The following is a 16443-nucleotide window of genomic DNA, read 5'->3' as shown; positions in this document are numbered from 1 at the left end:
TCTTTCAGTCACTTTCCTATTCCATTACTTTAATTCTAGGCCTTTGCCCACCCCATGTATACAAGTCATTGGTGACCCAGAGAAGCAGGCATCTGCCTCAGATATTTTCATATAACTTCATAGTCATAAGGATAATAGCTGATCATTTTTTAAAATTGTTTTGTTCTTAGAATTCCTCACACCTTTGCCTTAAGCAAATGGAGGGGGTTAGCCTAGGGTTAGAAACACAAGTAAATCCCCTGCCTCCCACGAACTTGTATAAGGAGGACAGCCTAGGGGGCTGTAAAAAGCTATGGAGATAGGTCCAGTCATGAAAAATGTCAGGTAAAAGTTCTGCTAGTTTTTTACAAGGGGCAACATAGGGATGCAAAGTAGATGTGAAAGGTTTATTGCCCTCTGGTCAAGGTTAGGATTATATTCTTTGCTGTCTGTCTGATAATAAGAACACATTAACTTTCAAGAAGTACCTCTTGAAAGTACCAACTTGTTAGCACTCAGTATGCATGTTTGCATACTTGCACTGAACCATCAGAATGAGATATTATAAAGTATCCCTAACACCCCATGTGACAAGTGTAGGTATGTACCAGGAGCTCAGGAAGATTAGGAAATGAGCTGGTTTAAGACATCATTGTCACTGTGAAACTTGCACCATGCAGTTATCAAGTCCATATTTCAAAATCCACAAGTTTGGCCATGCTGTTTACTCTGCTCAGAAATCCCTTCTCTTTGTCTCCCTGTCCCGTCCCACTTATTAAACTGTTTTCCTATATTAAGGCTCTCATCCAATAAACTTGTCTATAAAACCTTCCCCAGTCATTTGAATCAAAAGAATTTTCGCCCTTTTTAGAATTCCTCTTGATTCTTGTTGTTCTGTTTTTTATGGCTCTTCCAACATATTTTGTTTTGCTGATATGGTTTTTGCTTATGTCCTGATTTATTCCATACTATTTAACCTAAAGTCATTGGTAACGTAAACCAGACTTGTTAGAATGTGGAGCAAACCCCATCTAAATGATAATGGTGGGATTCTGTGCTGTTGGGAACTGCCCTGCCTGGTATCAGAAGCTGTAACCCCTCCGCCAAGGCTAAGGCTGAGGGAGTGGCCTTGGACTGTAAGCCAGCAAGGAGACAAAAGCTTATCTCCTTGGCAAGAATGCTGCTTCTGCTGCTTCATTCATAACTGAACCTCAATGCTTGGTCAGTTAGCCAATGATGGGTAAGATTCCCCAAGGGGCAAATGACCTAAGGCATGATCACATGGGAGGCCCCCAAGAAAGGACTTTGGGGGCTACAGCAAAGGGGGTGATGGACCCTCGCTCCTTGGCTTTGACAGAGCCTGAGTCCTCATCATCTGGGAGAAAATCTCCTTATCTCTTGACTGCCTTAGTTCCCTTGCTCCACCTAAGCCTGAAACAATGACAGGCTGGTGAAGCTCTGTGCTAAAAAAGGCGGGTTCCCTGGGTGATCAGCCTAAGAAAGAATATGTAAACTCCTGTGAAACCTGCTTTGTTTAGAATGCTCTCAGTTGAATGATAAGGGTCCAAGGAAGAAGTAAGTTTGTTCCTTAAAGTTTTTTACAGCCCTTTGACTCTGACTCAAAATAGGCCCTCAGACTTCCTTGCTATTTATTGTTTGATCCTTACTTCCTAGCAATGAGTAATGAGCTTTACCTGAATTCTTATGCAAATGAAACCAATAAAAAGCCTCTCTGGAGGGGGAACTGCACACTCTCCCCACCAGAGACAGAGTGGCCATGGCACCCTCCAGGAGAGAGGGTGGCCAAGCGGCACCCCACATGAGGAGTGGCCCTGCTCTTCCTATTCCCCCATAGGACCTGGTTGTCCCTGTGTATGTTTTTAGTATGTTTTGACAAGCATCTGCAGCCAAGATGGATACTGCTGGCCGGTATCATCCACACTGTGCAGTTCTCCAAACAGGCCTATTCTGCCCATACTGGGCACAGCGTGGGATTGTACTTCCTGGCACCCTTGTTGTTGAGGAGGCTCTGACCTTTTTGGCTGAGGAGTTGTGAGTGGGATAAAACATTTCATTTTCAATAAGAGGCCTTTCAGTGTCTTCCTTTCCTTGTCCTGCAGGAGCAGCAATGCCCCAGGCAGTGGTTTCTCCATCAACTTGCATCCCAGAGTGAGGAAAAGGGTGAGATGGGAGCAGAGCTTCCTCTCCAATAGACATATAGCCCCAGGGAGAAATAAACCTTTGTTGTTTAAAGCCATTGAAATTGGGGGGTTATTTGTTATGGTAACATAACCCACCTTATCTTGATGAATACATTGTCTTTGGCTTATAATGTTAAAGATCAGCATTTCATTCTTGTCAACCTTTTCCTCTTAAAATAACAAATGAACAAAATATATACACTAGAAATAAGTACAGTGCTATTATAATGGATAAAATTTTTAAGAACATGCCAGAGTCAGACTTGCAAAGTTTTTTTCATCTTCTTTGACAGGTTATGTTTTTTAAGCATCCTTAAATTTAGGCTGGGTACTATCAACTAGAAATGAATTATATTACAGAAAATATACAATAAATTTGGCTAATAGGATGACAACACTTCCAGCATTCTGAAACATCTTGCCTTTGCCCAGAAAGTCAGTATGGCTCAAGATGTGGCTGATTTAGAAACCTGTAGGCAGTTTCAATTTTGAAGAAAAAGACAGTGAAGTAGTTGTTTTTAAATCATTTAACGTTTACAAATGTGACTTGCAAAGCTAATTGTCTCTCACAGAAGTCCCATTGAGAACCTCCTAAGTTGTGTTGTTGTGTCTTCAACTTCTTAGCAGCCACTGAAGAGTCACTGGTGTTACAGAACAAGCTGGGGGCAGGGCGGGGAGCAATTATTGGCTGACCCAGGGACGCCAAAAACCATTACAGAACACATCCACACACAGGGCCAAGGGGGATTACTATATAATATTATCAAAAGGAACCCCCACTAGGTTTGATTGTCACTGCCTTAGGAAAGATGTCTCTCAATGTCAGAGATTTGTGAAAAGGAAAGAAAATGTTTATTTAAAGCTATACAGACTTAAAGTAGTGACCTAATGTTTTCATTAAAATATCAAAATCCTTCAGGATACTCACAAGTGCCTACAATGCTTCCTTCTCCCTCTGCCCTAATTTGGTGTACAGTATCTCAGGAAAAGAAATAGACATCCATGATTCTGGCTGTGGGCACCATCAGCTCTGTTGCTGTCCAGGCAGGATCTCTAATTAATCCAAAGCCATGTGGTACCTTCTCATGGCCTACTGGAAAGAGTACTTTGTACCCATTTTCCAGGCAAAGTCTCTCCCACTTCCCAGACCACATGGCCAAAGGGAGCACCTCAAAGCCGTGTGATCCTCTTCTACCAAAGCTGTGGGGGTCCCCACTCTGGCCAAATCCACATGGCAGGGAGCAGGGGTCACCACTCTGCCAAAGCCGAGTGGCAGTTCTCTGCTAAAGCTGCATGGTGATTCCCCACTCTGGCAAAGCTGTGTGGTTACCTTTTCATCTAAGCTGCGGGGGTCTGCATTCTCCCCAATGGCTGTCGTGTCTGGGTTTAAATCCTCATGCCAATCCTCCTCTGTAGCCCATTTCCTAACCCTCCCACAATCGGCTACACTTGCCAGCATTCCTGTGTTATTCCAAGTTTACTGGGCTGCCATCATGAGTCTGGGCAGGGGTGGCCCCATGTCATGGAGCCAATCTTGTCCAAGCTCTCACTCAGATGCTGTAACTCCAGGGACCTGCCCTCCAGTTACATCTTGGGTGGAAATGACTTCCATCCACCTGGCTCAAAGCATGGCCACAGCTATTTAATATATTATGCAACCAGTTAAAGGTTATAGATATGCTAAATGACCATGCCAGAGATTAGCTGCAAAGCCATTGCTGTACAAAACAGCCTTGCAAGTTCCTGCTCCATGTGTCCCTTCCCCCAACTCACACCTGTGGTACGGGGTGAGGACATCCTAATATTTCCTGGACACCTTGAGTTCTAGACCCCATTCCAAATCCCTATTTGGGGCCCCCCTCTTGGCTGCACCCTGTAACACTGGCACTGCTGTTGTGTCACCCAGGCTGGTATCCATCAACATGGTGCCTGTTGTCTTGACTAGCACTTTTTCCTGCTTGTTGTATATACTTTCTGGCGTTTGTTAAATTGTATATTTTTTTCTTTGTATGCCTAACTCATGATTTAAAGAAGCCTAAAAGTAGAGATAAATAAGTAGCAAAATACTAAATTTATAATGTTCTAAAGCACTGTGACTCTCTTTGCATGTGGTGAATCTGTCAATCTGTGAGTATGATTATTTTAGAACACAAGAATCTCTCCCTAACCAAAAAAAAAAAAGGTGTTTGGGAAATCAGATGAAAATATCTTATGATTCAGTATTTTGCCATTAATTGTTCTTTCAGAAAGTTATCAATTCAGCCAATTTTCACCAATTGAGATCTTTTTTAGAAAAACAAATGCAAATAATAATTTAAGTGTGAAAGTAATGCAACATTGTTAAAAAATGAAAAAACACAAATTCTTTTTTTTTGTAGCAGAAAGAGCTAAAAGTCATACTATCACAGAGCATCCAATAAGACTAAACTCAAAGCTTGTTATAGATGTTCTCCGAGAGGAAGCACAATTGGTTGTAGTTAAAATTCCTTTATTTATTGTTGGATATCACATAATATTAATGACCTACCATGTGGAGAAGCAGTCATCAGTGCATTAGTGTGTTTGCTGATTCTGTTTCACATCTGAATCAGTTCAACACATGCAGATGGGATATATCAGGAGTCAACAGAGAATCCATATCATAGGAGATGTTTTTGTCATCATTTTTTTACTTTGTTCCAATTTTGTAAGAGGTGATGTGCTCTGCACAGGGTACACTACTGGAGCGTAGTGGGAACTAGCTATAACTGTCACAGAAAGGGAAAGGTTATATTTGAATGGGAAATCAAACACTGCTTTATTCTCCAGAATGGTAGCTGGTTAATGCCTCTTGATCTTGGTTTATTATTCAAGGAAATAACAAAAACTGTAAATGTAATCACATCATGGCCAGCAGCATTTTGTCAGTCTTCTATGCTTAGAAAAAGTGGAGGGTATTGAGAGTGCTGGTTTTAACACTGAGTAGTTGACCATTGAAGAGAAATGCTTTAATCAAGTTTTTGCCATTAAAGATAAGTTGAACTTTTTTATTTTTGAAATTGATGTCAGTAGCATGATCAAATGACATATTTTTGGGACACATTGAGTACCAAGATATTATAATTATTTTTTTACTTGAAGGGTAGTGCTTTATGTGAGCTTATTTCACTGAATCTAACAGCAAAATCTCAAGTAAAAGTGATTTAAAAAACAGTGTCTTTATTCTTTGTCATGTGAAACAGGTTCATTGCTTTCATGCAATCATGAGGGATCCATATTCATTAAATGATTTAGCTCCACCTTCCCTAGGGTGTGGGACATATCCTAAAGACCCACCATGGCTGCTGGAGAATCACCCCATCAAATCCTCTGCAGAAAGGGAGCAAGAAGATGGACACAAAGAAAAGCATTTATACTCTAAAGCACTTCTGCACTCACCAAGCCAAACTTATTTACATAGCTGCTGCTAGTGGCCAGGGAGGCACAGAAAAGACTCTCTTTTTATCTAGGACGCATTGTGCTTATCTAGAAGTTGGGCTTCTCTTATTAATAGGGAGAGGTGTGTAATGAGAGGCACCTCACTGTTTTAAAATGTAGTGTTTTATTATTCAGGTGTGGTGAGACCCACAGATGACTGCCATTGAGAAGATAGCTTGTTATACTTGTGGATTCTAATTCCTGGATTTATAAGAGGAGGATATCCCACATGTCAAATAATCAGAAATATGGAAAATAGATGACATGGTTAATACATTATCCATCATGCATAGGATATCAATATTTCAGAAGGTAACATGGCTCAATTATCAACACTTCCTAATATTTCATGTTTTCTAAATTTGGTGGAGAAATAAAGCAATGTCATAGTATAAATAATTTAAGAGTATGTTTGCTTCATGAAAGACAAGAACAATATGATTTCACTATGTTGGATGTAATGAATAAAATAAACTAACTAACAAAATGGAAGCAGACTCATAGATGGAGAACAGATGACAGCTGTCAGAGGGAAAGAGTTTGGGGGACTGGAGGCTGGGTGAAAAAGGTCAAGGGGTTAAGCAAAAATAAACAACAACAACAACAACAAAACCCTCACAGATGCACCCAACAGTATGGTGATTACTTGAGGGCAAGGGAGGTGGGGGGGTAGAAGAGGATAAATGGTGATGGAAGGAGACTTCACTTGGGGTGGTGAACACATGATACAATATACAGGTGATATATGACAGAACTGTACACCTGAAACCTATATAATTTTATTAACCAATATCACCCCAATAAATTCAATAAAAAATAAAAAAAATAAAAGCAAAACTATGCCATGAACAGAAAAACTTAAGGGGTATAAATCCCAAAATGTTAAACATTGGTGGTAGCTGAGTGATAGTATTTGTTTTGTTTTCAAATGGCTTTTGTTTCTTTCCAAATTTTCAGCATTGAGCATGTATTAATTATGAAATTACAAAAATAAACTTAAAATAAAAAATAAAAATAAAACTATATCCAAATGCTAAAGAAGAACATGAAGAAATGCTTTGTAAAGCCCAAGCAAGCACCTATATTAAGAATCTATTTGCTGTGATCTCTCCATTGAAGCTTTTAACTTTTGGCTTTTGAGTATTACCTTGCTCCTTAGCCAAAATCAGACAAAGCACTGAAAACAGCATCCGCTGAGGAGTATCTTCTCACTTCTGGGTTCGTTTCAACCTTAGTACTTAGCACTCTATGCCAGAATAATCAACTACTTTCTGTTACTCACAGTGAGTTATTATTATTTTAAATTAGGATTTTCCTATTTTGTAGATATAAATGACCAGTAAGAGACACTGACTATGCAATGAAATATGATGCACGGTTCAAGGCATTTGTTGTCTGTTCAGATTGAATAAGACCTCATGAAAAGATTAGGGGATGTGGTTGTTCATACAGGACACTGTTTTCCCAATGCTTAGGGGATATTCCTATTGTTACAGGGTGCAGCCAAGAGGGGGGACCCCAAATGGGCATTTGAAATGGGGTCCGGAACTTAAGGTGTCCAGGAGATTTTAAGATGTCTCCATCCCCCCCACCCAGGGTGTGGGTTGGGGGAAGGGACAAATGGAGCAGGGCCATTGAAAGCTGTTTTGAATAGCAACAGCCTTGCAGCTACCCTCTGGCGTGGTCATTTAACATATCTATAGCCTTTGGCTGGTTGCATGGATATGTTAAATAGCTGTGGCCATGCCCTGAGCCAGGGGAATGGAAGTAACTTCCCCACCAAGACGTGACTGAGGGGCAGATTCCCCCAAGTTACAGCGCCTGCGTGGGAGCTCGGAGAAGATTGGCTCCAGGACATGGGGCCACACCTGCCCAGACTCATGATGGCAGCCCAGTAAAACTGGAAGGATATGAATTCTGGCAAGTGAAGCCGAGTGTGGGAGGAGTCGGAAATGAGGCTGCAGAGGAAGATTGGCCGCGGGGATTTAAAAACCGAGACTTGGCGGCCATTGGAGGGGGAACCATGCGCAGCCCTGAGGGAGAGAACTATGCATCTTTAACAGAGTGGAGAACCATGTGCAGCGCTGAGGAGGGGAACCACGCGGCTTTGGACAGAGCGGGGACCCCCGCAGCTTTAGAAGGGGGAACCACCACCTGGTTTTAGCAGAGATCCTGGTGACTCAGCTGAGGGTGCCGGGAACCCACGGAGGTCTCCCAGTCGAGAGGGAGGACTAACTGGGAAGAACCAGAGGACTGTCTGAGCCATGGACTTCGTTTTCCTTCCCTGAGATACGGTACTCTGGACTGGGCAAAGGGGGAAGGAAGGAAGGACTGTGTCTGTTTGTGGGTGTTTTGGGGGACTTTGGGATTTTTGATAAAGACATTAGGTCACTACTTTAAGTTAGTATAGCATTAAATAAACATTTCCTTTCCTTTTCACGAATCTCTGGCATTGAGAGACGTCTTTCCTCTGGCGGCAGACATGACGGACCTGGGGGCCTTTTAAATAATAGTATATTGTCCCAGCCCCCCCCCCCCCTTGTCTGTTCTGTAACACTATGGGGTCTATTCACTGGAGTCATGGTTGAAGGGCATGTGTGTCTTTTGACCACACAGACCATTCAAGTACCCTCTCTTCTGTTTGGGGGTCCCTGTAAATGTCCAGAAATGTTAGATGGTAAGTCTTATATAGCACAATGTGGAGGATGGTGGTGGCACAACCACACCCAAGGGCCTTATTCTTACTACCTGTTCCAGTGGTCTCCTTGGTCCCTCCCTGTCAGTGATGTGCTGAGTCCAGCTTTTACTGGGTCTCAAGAGCCAAGTGGGCCCATTTTTGCAACCCTGAGTTAAATGAGTTGAAGTCAGCCACAGAAAGAACATTATACACCTTGACAGACACTGCAAATCAGGACTTTTCCTTTTTCTTTTCTGGAGATGTGGCTCTTAAGCATTTTCCAGCAAACCACTGCTTTCAATGGACAAGGTGTTTTATTTCTTCTCCCTTCTGAGACTCTTTTCTGAGTGCTTTTTTCCTCTTTTGGTTAATTGTTATCCATCATTACTGAGAACCCTCTTCACTGATCTCTCAGCTCATCAGTCACCAGTTTATTGTTAAATTCATCATGTGCAATTATACTCTACAAACTGTTTTAAAAAATTATAATGTCGAGTACTGTCAGTGGTGTGGTGAGTATTGATGTGACATTTTATAAACACTTTGAGAAACATTAAAAGAACTATAAAACATGTTATAACCCAGTTGACCTAACATTTCACTTTAGGCATTTCTGAAACTAATTTGAAATATAAAAGAAAAAAGCTATGCCCAGAGGTGTTCTTTTCAGTCTTAATTAGTAGAAGATTGGGAAAAACTGAAACTCTGTAGTGTACTCCATTAGACAGTCAGAAGTGATTTTCAAAATAGTCAGCTGAGGCACTGTCAGTGAGTTAATTAGCAAAGAAAATTTAAATTGGGTTCACTAAATCAGGAAAGTGTCTTACATACTTTGGAAAAATATGCTTTAAAGTAAAAGAATTTTTGGTTTGTGCTCAATTAAGCCAGGAAATTAAGTTACCTGGATCAGCTGCTTAATTGAGATTTTTACAATCACATTTTTAACAAGAAGCTTTGTAGATTCTTTAGAGTTGGGTTGTTTTTGCTGTAGTTGGTATAGACGGAGGGGCAGTTCCTGTCATGTCCTGCAATATGACAGAGGGCAGATGGATCCCCAATGTCCCTACCAGTACCTGGGAACAGTATCTGATATATTTTAAGATAGCTTTTATAATTTAACAAAAACACAGAGGTGAAAGACATGGCACAGTGTTGTCGCACAGAAAACACTCAGAATGTCACAGTGATGATTGTCTCAATCAGTGAGAGCTGTACCCATGCAGGGTATGTGAGATGATATCTGACTTTTCTGATTTCAATCTTGAGTAGCACTTCTCTTTTTTCTTTTTCTAATGGTAAGGTCATGTTACAGAACAGACAAGGGGGGCCTGAGACAATATACTATTATTGAAAGAAGGCCCCGGGTCCGTTATGTCCACCGCCAGAGGAAAGACGTCTCTCAATGCCAGAGATTCGTGAAAAGGAAAGGAAATGTTTATTTAATGCTATACTAACTTAAAGTAGTGACCTAATGTCTTTATCAAAAATCCTAAAGTCCCTAAAAACACCCACAAACACGCAGTCCTTCCTTCCTTCCCCCTTTGCCCAGTCCAGAGTACCATATCTGAGGAAAGGAAATAGAAGTCCACGGCTCAGACAGTCCTCTGGTTCTTCCCAGTTAGTCCTCCCTCTCGACTGGGAGACCTCCCTGGGTTCCCGGCACCCTCCGCTGAGTCGCCGGGATCTCTGCTAAAACCAGGTGGTGGTTCCCCCTTCTAAAGCTGTGCATGGCTCTCCTTCTCAGGGCTGTGCATGGCTCTCCTTCCTAAAGCAGCATGGTTCTCCTCCTCTCAATGGACGAGGTCCTCCCCATTCTGCTAAAGCCACATGGTTCTCTCTCAATGGCCGCTACATCTGGGTTTTAAATCCCCGCGGCCAATATTCCTCTGCAGCCTCATTTCCGACTCCTCCCACACTTGGCTTTACCTGCCAGAACTCGTATCCTTCCAGGTTTACTGGGCTGCCATCATGAGTCTGGGCAGGTGTGGCCTCATGTCCTGGAGCCAGTCTTCTCCGAGCTCCCACGCAGGCGCTGTAGCTTGGGGGATCTGCCCCCAGTCACGTCTTGGTGGGGAAGTTACTTCCATTCCCCTGGCTCAGGGCATGGCCACAGCTATTTAACATATCTAAGCGACCAGCCAAAGGCTATAGATATGTTAAATGACCACACCAGAGGGTAGCTGCAAGGCTGTTGCTATTCAAAACAGCTCTCAATGGCCCTGCTCCATTTGTCCCTTCCCCCAACCCACACCGTGGTGGGTGGGGGGGTGGAGACATCTTAAAATCTCCTGGACACCTTGAGTTCTGGGCCCCATTTTAAATACCCATTTGGGGTCCCCCCTCTAGGCTGCACCCTGTAACAGTCATACTTTCTACTAATCAAACTAGAATTGAACCAAAAGATGAAGTGACAAGAATTACTTTGCTACCATTCTTTTCCTGTAGGTTAAATTCTCACTGCTTCCTTCATAGTCTCTCCTCTTTTAAAATCCACTGTTGCTTTCATTCACACACAACTCAAAATAGCCGCTTTCAGGAATGCTAAATATAGGTGATCCAAAAGAGCCAGTTTTATCCTTCCATTAAAAGAGCTCTTTCCCTTTGAGTTCTTGGAGAGGAGGTTTTACTGGTGGTGGTACTTCTGCCCTCTTTTCTTGATGTGGGCTTCAGTGGCCTGTCCCAATGTGCCCTGGTCTCCTCCCAAAGCTGCCAGGCTGGCAGAGAACACGTGGCCACCTTGCTGTGGATTAGGATCTACGTACTGCCTTCCTGCCCTCTCCACACAGCATCAGCAGAGGGCTGTGAGGGGCCAGGCTGCCCTTATCTTAAAGGATTGTACTCAGTTGAACATAGCAGCAGCCCTCAGTGACAATGGTTTAAACGGGATCTTCCTCTTAAGGCATCAGGAATCCTGAAGGGAAGTACCCCAGGGGCCCTTGGATGTCTCTCAGTGGTGTCTCCAGTGTGGTCACTCCCGAGGTTGCTCCAAAGTAGCTGCCGTAGCACCAATGACTCACTATGTTCCATGCAAGGTGAGGGGAAAGCCAGCAGGCTGAGGCAACCCCCCTTAAAGAGATTTCTGAAAGCCCCACCTCATGGCCTGCACTGTCCTATATAACCAGCCCTCCACAAGGGAAGTCAGAGTGCGCCTGGGAGAACGGGGCACTTGCCACCTACATTGACATTGTTGTCCCAAAGGAAAGAAGAAAGGACTTACCGGCCTTTTTCCTTTATTGTCCACATGGTCACCCTCCACAGCTGCATCTGTTTGTCAGACAGCCCAAAGAGCTGAGGTGTGGAAGAGGACTGCATTATACAAATTGTCCTCATTACTAGCCCAGTTCTGTTACACTTGTCAGAAGGTCCCCATGAACAGTTCAGGATCCCTCCCCACCCTGGAAGGGAGCTTTCCCCTGCACGTCACCCCATTATGTTCTTACCCTCAGCAGTTACCTGAGATCTCATTTATTCCCTCCAGAGGAGCAGTCATCTAATTTGAGTAATGAATGGGTAACTGAAAAGAAAGATTTGTGAACCTCTGGGTGGTCATCTACACTATTTGTATTTTGATGCTACTTAATATGTAAAAATACAGAACTAGGTTGAACTTCTTAAGCTTATGGCTTTTATGCATCTTTAAAACAATAACAACATTTTATAGCAATTTCAAGCAAAACTATGCAATTGTCAAAATCAAATTAGCATAATCAATTTCATGGGAGATAGCTTTTCCCCTCAATGGCTGCTCTCGGTGTGCTATAGCAGATGGCTGGTCCTGTGATGGTGGAGTGCCTACAGCAGATTGTGCTCCGTGCTAGCTCAGGTCTCTCACCACATTTCTTTCTCAAGTCATTGCAAAAATCATTGTTTCATAGTGCACCAGGAGCCATTTGGCCTCCATTCCTTTCCCACTAATGATCAATAAAGTTAATTTCCCTGGTACTGAGGGTATCAAAGATGTGAGTGAGGTTTCAAGCAGGATATCATATTAGGTTATGGTTGCAAGCTATGGCAATAATTAACTCCTATTTCTTCTACCCTCCCATCAAAGTGTGCCCCTTGGGCACTACCTAAAATAAAAAACTCTCTAAGAGTATGAGAATTTGGAAAAGCAAACATTTTGTTGGTAAGAGTTTGATTATGATCTCAGGCAAGTTCTGTTATCCACCAAGAATGGGGGTGTAGTGGGTAAAGAAAGATAGTAGTGAGGCAGGAGGTAGCACAGGAAGAACTCTGAGACTGTGCTGCTGTTGCCAGCCGGTGTCTAGCATCCTAGTTGCCAGGAATGCCTTTTAGCACTTAGGTAGAATGAATAGCAAACCACAGCAGGGAGGAGGAGGAAGATCTGTCTCACTCACTAACTCAGCAGCCTTGAGCCTGGTCTGATAATATTGCCAGGTGTTCTAACATCACAAGAAACACTGTGCTAACACGGGAAGAAGGCAGTCCTTGAACTTCTATGTGTGGTCTCCACTATCTGGGAAAGAAAGCCTTGAAATTGTGCTTTTATCGCAAGGTCTGAAGGATGGGAGAGGGTCCATGGTGCCCCAAAAAGAAGCTCATCAAACAACTTTGGTTAATTTCCTACCTCTGTTTACTGTTTTATAAGGGAGTCCCTAATGCTTACAGAAAGAGCCCATAAGTAAATTTAGGTAACTGTTCCAACTTGAATTAACTGCCTCCTGTCACATATCTGTTTTACAACCAGATGAATAAATGGAATCTGGAGCACGACAAGGATTTGGGCTAACAGCCCCCATACATACTTTCATTTGGGTAGTCACATCCCCCTGAGAAAGCTGGCACCACCTTTACCCATCAATCAATATCTAACATTTTTACCCCTACCCTGCCCTATGTAAATCCTCAGAATAAAGGACCTGAGAGACTTGATACCCCTTACTTTCACAGCCCTGCTTTGCCCTGAACCTAAGCCTTTCACCCCACACTTTAGCCAGGCCTGTTCTTTTCCATGGGAATGAATTGCCGATAAACCCTGATTGCACACCGATAGATTTGCTGATGTGTAATTCTTTACACGTGACAGCAAGAAGAACCAGGTCTCTCCCGTTAACAGTAGGTTCTTTCAGTGGCCTAGTAATGTCCTACATGTACTTTAAAAAGAATAAAGTACGTTACTCAGGTGTCCAAGTGCTTCTGGACTTGGGCTTTAGTGTGTTACCATATTGAATATAAAGTACATGCATAGTGCTGCAGTAGATGGAATAGGGAAGAGAAAAAATATGTTCTCTCATCTAAAAAAGTGTAAGGCAAGTTTGGTATTTTGGAAACCCCAGCCCTATGTAAAGCAGTTTAGCAGTCCCTTGGTGGTAAGTGATTCTGCTATAGAGCTTATGATTTTTCTGTATAACTTAACATCAGAATTTCTTGACTAGATTCCTTGAAAAACTAATGACCACACACCATTTCTCATTCTATCTGGGTTAAGGGTCTGCATAAAAAAGCAGTGGGGAAAATGCTGTAGGTGGCATTTCAGAATCACTTGTTTGTTTGTTTCCTTTTTATTTTTGTTTTTGCCAAATTTCATTATTTCCATGCTTATACTGATTGGACATTTCCTTTCATTTCCCCTCCAGAAGAAATGGGCCGCTAGCTAAAGGTCACTGGATGCAGGAGTGCCCCTAGGCCACAAGGCTTTGTTGCTTTAGTCCCTGACAGCCCATCTCACTTACCAACTATTTCGAGTTGCTGTCACCACTGAGTATGTCTTGAATAAATTTCCTCTTCTGTCCCCTTCTCTGCCCACTAAACTAAACCAGCTCTGCCTGATGTTGGCAATAATTATGAAAATAAACTTGATTTAATTCTAAAGAATTGTACTTCCCAGCTACGCTAGTCAGGGTAGGCCCATGTTATATGGTGGCAAAGAACAACCCAGAAGTTTAGTGCCTTCTAACAGCAAGAATTGTTTCTTGTTCTACTGCATGTCATTTGTCCCCAAGCTTGGGTATGCTCTTGATAGGATCTAGGACATGAATGCAGCCAGTAACTGAAATGTGTGAATTCTGTGACTGAAGCAAAAGGAGCTCCAGAATGTAAGAAAAAGTTGTGTTGTCTGGGGTAAAAGTGAAACAACTCATGGGCCAGAATTAGTCATATTTTGCACCGAGGAAATATAGTTCTTCCATGTCCCTACATGGAAGAAGCCAGTAACAAAGGAAAGAGCTGGTGAACAGCACTGGTGACTACCCACCAATACTGCATTTTAGTTGTGTTGAGGTTCCCAACCCAGAAGCAGTGAAATGACACTGGGAAAGTGGAATAGCTCCCTCTGTTAGTAGATTCACAGTTTTTTTCTGAGAATATGCATTTAAAAAAGAGAATTCAAGCCCTGGCTGGTGTGGCTTGGTCAGAGCGTTTACCAGAAGATTCAGGGTTTGATTTCTAGTCAGGGCACATGCCTAGGTTGCGGGTTCATTCCCTAGTCAAGGCACATATGAGAAGTAACCTATAGATGTTTCTCACATCAATGTTTCTCTTTCTCTCTCTCTCTCCCTCCCTTCCCCCCCTCCAAAAAAATCAATAAGCATGTCTTCGAGTGAGGATTAAAAAAAGAAGATGCAGAACCTCTCTGCTGACTCATCTACTATTTTGGTAAACATTGATCACTTATTTTGTTCAAGTTGTTTTTAATTTTGTGAAATCTACCTGGCTATGGATCTAGACAAAGGCATAAGGTTATAGTCTCATCAGAGAAACTTGCTGGAGGTGGTCTTGATGAGCAGGATTTTGGAGGCAGGAACACCTCTGTGGAGTAACAGAGGAAAGGTATTTTAACCCCTGTTCATAAAAGCATCAGCTAAGGTGGGAAAGGTGAAGCAGGTAGTTTTCTTGAGGTTCACAGGAACAGCCAATTCTGGAGCCACACCCAAGGACTCTTACTACTACTTGATAGTGAATTCTACATATTGTAAGTTGTTGCCATGGCAATTTATTGGAGGTAGGTGGTATCATTTTAAGAGGGATTCTGCATCATCTGAATAGATATACTCAGACTCCCAGTTGTCTAATTTTGCAGGGAAACATAATTTTAGATACTATTTGAAATTGTTTACATGATATTTGCTTTATTATGCACTATCAGGAGAAAAACATGGAATGTCATTGGCAGCCATGGTAACCCTAGCAGAATCTGACAGTAATTGCATTTCTGCCTCTTCCTTCCTCTACAACAAAACAAAAGAAAAAAAAAAGGAAGCTGGAAACCAATCAGATATAAACTAAATAGAAACAGAAATTTTGATTTAAAAATGAATTATATTGGTGATACATTGTGTTTGTATATACTCTTTCTCCACAAATCCCCAAAGCACAATAAGTCATGGAAACAGAGCCCATGCTCTTTATGTATGAGCCACCTACAGTGAAAGAACAAATACATAGAGACACATCAAAGTAATCTGCCCATGTGGGAAGGTAACAGGATGAGATGATATCACCATGAACTTCCGACTAAAAATTCTGTATTCATTATAATTCCTATGGAATATAGTCGACTTTCTATGTGATAAGAATTGACTAAATATGACATATGCAATAAAACTAAATAGTCATAAATTCATATAACCCATACCATGTGGCTGCCAAGGTGAAAAGTGAGCTTAGGCTATGGATGTTAAAACAGTTTACTGATAGATAAAAAATACTGATGGATAAAAAAAAGTTTACTGATGGATAAAAAATACGTTTGTGACAGTTCTTTTACATCAGTCATAAAGAATATCTGTGCTTTCTACTTCTAAAATGTTAGTAGTAAATAAAAATAATAATAAAGGAGAGGCAACATATAGACAAAATAGGAAACTCAATAAAATGGGAGTGGGTAGTTTGTGAGCTTTGAATCTTCAAATTCTGTTGATATGTTTAAGAAACAGTCAGCCAAAATGCCCATCAGTAAACAAGCGGATCAAAAATCTGTGGTACCTTTACACAATGGAATACTACGCAGTAGAAAGTAAGAAGGAGCTCCTACCCTTTGCAGCAGCATGGAGGGGACTGGAGAGCATTATGCTAAATGAAATAAGCCAGGAGGTAAGGAAAAAATACCATATAATCTCACCTATAAGTGGAATCTAATCAACAAAACAAACAAGGAAGCAAAATACAATA

Source organism: Phyllostomus hastatus, unplaced genomic scaffold (assembly GCF_019186645.2).
Source record: "Phyllostomus hastatus isolate PE091 unplaced genomic scaffold, TTU_PhHast_1.1 phas_contig_195, whole genome shotgun sequence".
In the NCBI taxonomy this organism is placed as follows: Eukaryota; Metazoa; Chordata; class Mammalia; order Chiroptera; family Phyllostomidae; genus Phyllostomus; species Phyllostomus hastatus.
This window is presented reverse-complemented; position numbering follows the sequence as displayed.